This window comes from Pinus tabuliformis, chromosome 9 (genome assembly GCF_031772625.1).
Source record: "Pinus tabuliformis cultivar Carrire ecotype Pingquan chromosome 9, CPIR1, whole genome shotgun sequence".
Taxonomy (NCBI): Eukaryota; Viridiplantae; Streptophyta; class Pinopsida; order Pinales; family Pinaceae; genus Pinus; species Pinus tabuliformis.
The window spans coordinates 718,884,742-718,888,877 of NC_142307.1; positions in this window are offsets into that span (position 1 = coordinate 718,884,742).

The following is a 4,136-nucleotide window of genomic DNA, read 5'->3' on the forward strand; positions in this document are numbered from 1 at the left end:
TATCATGATCCCATATTCCAACTTATTTTTCAGTGACCCATTAGGCTTTGTAGCTTCGAATAAATCTGTCTTTTGATAAGATCCTCTTCCAAATTAGAACGCAGTTTCCTTTTGGCAATAACCACATACAATGTCTTGATTTTGTTATTGAGAAAATACAGGTTGTGAAACAAGCTTGTGCCATACAAGGACTTGATTCATTGATTATGTATCAATTATGGCTCTTGATGTAATAATGTCTTGATTTTGTTGCTTGAAAATAGACGTTACGCTTTACTATTTCACAAAATTTCTTACAATCTTTCCATAAGTATTGATCTGTAATCTCAGTCACTGAGGGATGACAGTAATGACAAAGGTAATATTCCATGGTTTGAAGTTACCCTCTTACTAAATATTTAAATATATCACCACAATTTAACTGTTAGTTAAAGGAATTGTATTTGATTTGTAAACAATTCATTGCTTGATTTATAGATTTTGATTTTTTCCATTTTTTATTTTTTTCTCAGATTTGGTATGAGATATCTTTCAATATTTGGGTTCCCTAGTTTCCCCACCATAGCTATGAGGTTCAGATGCTATCATTAAATATTCTCAGAATTACAACTTTTCTAGTAAGTGTGCTTTGAAACATTGTTGTTGCTTTTCCATGGTGTTAATGCAAATAAGCACTACAACTAGTGCCATTATTTAGATTAAGTGCCGAAATCTAGGTGGTCTTGTAATGATGGAGTGATTGTTTTCTAGCTACTAAGGCCATATGCATTTTTATCTCTTATGTTGTCCTGAGATATTCAAATTCAGAATAAGAATTGAGGTCTCGTTTCCGCTGTAGATTGCAGTCAGTTTCTTGAACATAATATATAGTAGATTATATTTTACTAATCAACTGTGGATGTGATCCCTCGCAGGAAAGGAAATTCAAAGTGACTTTGATTTCACATTTATTTGTCAAAATATCCACACAGGAAAGGAGATTCAAAGTGACATTGATTTCACACTTTTTTGTCAAAATGGAGGCAAGAGAAAAGGAAACTTTGTATTCAACAATGCTCTTAATTTCATATGTATATGCACATACATATTAGTAGAAAATATTGAAGGGTTGCCTAAGTAATATTTTCCATTCCACTACATTCTTTACAACTTGTAAATAAATAACCCGGAACGATTCATTACACTACTTGTTATTCTTTATTAATCAGTGGTTAAGATTTTGATATTGAACTGGCTAGATTTTTCTTCCTTTTGTGAAATTGTGTGTTCTATAATGCTTCTTTTCCATTCACTATGTATAGCATATAAAGTGTGTCTAATGGAGTAGGAAGATTGGAAAGTCTTGTGATCCTTGAACTATGTTACAAGGCAGAAACCCAACGGGGCAGTGTAGGTGCATCCCTACAAAGGGGTCACAAATACCAAAGTTGGTATTGGCTAGTGCCTTGAGCTAGAAAATTTCCTTTACCCTTGTATTAACAGTGAATCCGGAGAGGATTCTAATATTATCTTTATAAGATTTATATTAGTTAAGATTGATGAATAAAATTCATGAGACATGAGCTAGGATGTCCTTGCAAGGTGGTTGTTGATTATTGGAAGCTATGATGGCCATTATGTCAGGCTAGGTGGTCGCACTCCCTTGATCGTGAGCATGATTGTGATCAAGATGGAAGACTTCATAGTCTGGATTGATTGTTTAGTAGTGATAATTAGTGGGCTCATTCACAAAAGCTTCTATTTCACTAATCCTTTTTATAGAGTTGTCAGATTCAATTTCCAAAGGTTTTAATTACACTATAGAGTTGAGTTCTGAGAGAGTTGTGATTCACAATGTTAAGTATAGCAGCTATGACACTTGAATGAAGACAAGCATAGTAGATGTATCAGACTCTGTTATAAGCTTACTTGCATATTATAAGGGACTTGGTTGGATTTTTTATAATTTTATAAACAAGTTCCATTTCGTGGAAATGTGAAAAAAACAGTGATATTGCCACCATGTGGCTCTTGTCATATATGGTTTTATACTTTTTCAAAAAATTCTCTAAGAGTTCACAATGCTAAGATTCACTAGGACCTTACAAAGTTTTATTATTTAGTGAAAGACTCACCAAGATCTTACAAGATTTTATAGTTGCGTAAAATATTTGCCATGCCTGGTGAGAGATTCGCCAAAAAATTATATATACATATTATATTATTGATAAAATCGCCTTCCATTTTTCCTATATACCATGGAGATTTGCCCATTTATTATACATATAAATTTAAGGGGGGTTCTTAAAATTTTCCCTGCTTGAAACCATGAAATTGAATTTTTTCTTTCTTAAGATCTGCTTGTAAGCTTTGAGTTTTATGTTATCCTTGTTTGACTCTCTCCACATTCTCCTTGCCTTTTTGCATTCCTTGTCAAACCAAGCATTAACCGGAAATAAATTTGTTTCAGACTTCTTAATTTTACTCTTTTGCAACTTGCAAGTATGCTTTGAATCAATGTGTTAATTCGTGGCTATGAAGGCCATGAATTGGGATTTTCTCCTTCTCGAAGATCCTCTCTAGCGTCATTTTGAATGTATTGCAATTTTCCAGAGTCAAAAGAATTATGCCCTTTGGGAGATTTTGTTGAACACACTTTGTCTTTTACTCCAGTTACTTCTTTTTAGTCCAAGAGAAACTTAAATAAATTGGCTTGTGATCTAATTTTAAATCCCAAAGTCGATCTCCAATCAAAACTTCCTCCATTTTCTCACACAAACCATGTGAGCACATTACATAATCTACTACACTTGCTCCATTGTAAGTATTGCAAGTGAAATTACCGGACTTTTCTCATCTAGTGAAGCCATTACAAATGACTAAATCAAAGGCTCCACATAAAGTAAGCAATTGCTCACCAAAGAGATTGCAACCCTTGTCCTCTAAAATTCTTTCCCACTAATGATTACCCTCTTTTGTAAGCCAAATAGGGTCACAAACTTATTTACAACAAAGAATGCTAACTTGCTCACTTGCAGTTCTAACATTGAAATCACCCACTATAAGCACTCTACCTAGCTGAGAATATGTTGCAATATCTTCTTTTAAGGCTGCAAAGGGAACTTTGTGGTCAAGCCCTCTACTTTTGTAGATTTTTGAAACTTGTGGCGCAAAATAACACGTTGCAATTCTAATGTGATTTCCATTTTCTGATATTTTAAACCAAATGAATTATTTATTTGAGTCTTCTTTTTCTAACTGAATGAGACGACCTTTTTCTTCCCTCACTAATATAATGAACCCCGTATCCTTTCCCATTCCCTACTGTGTTGGTCCACACTGCCATCTTCCAATATCCTTTAAACAAAGGTGTCTTGCACTCTTCATGCTCATGTATCTCTATAAGGCAAATTATGTCTTTATCTCCCACAATAAGCCTTAATTGAGATCCTCGCCTCCATAAATAGTTTCACAAATTTTTACACAATGCCGAAGGAAGCCGGCGATCCGCGAGAGTTGACTCTAGTGCCTCTCGGTGGTGGCATCAACTTAAAAAGAGACCGTACATGGAGACCTCATAGTGATTGTTTCTGCTTGAGAAATCGTTTCGTATACTAGTGCCTTGAAGTCCCAAGGTCATCCATGGAATCTTGTATATCCTCAATCTATGGGAGCCTGTTAGTGATTGTTTTTGTCTGAAATATCGTTTCTGTATATTAGTTCCTGGAACTTCAAGTCTCAAGGTCATCCATATTTTATCTTGTGAATCGTGTATACGGACTTGATAGTGATGGTTTGTGTATGAAAAATCGTTTCTGTTGTGTGAATCGTGTATATAATCCGCGGGATGAAACTTAATGGAGATTTCAAAACTTAATGTCACACTGGAATTTGCATTTGGGTGTGTTTTCGTTTACGTGGCAGTTGAACTGCTTATTATCTAATAGATCTGGTAGCTGGACAAAATTATTTATGTGGCAGTTGAACTGCTTACTATCTAGCAGATCCCCTATCTTCCGAGTCCGTGTCCTTTACAAACAAATTCATTAATTTCAACCAATAGAATTGGAGCACACGATATTGTCCTATGATTTTTATATGATCAAGACTTGCAAATTCCATGATTCTTGGAATAGCTGAGATGTGACCTTAATTAA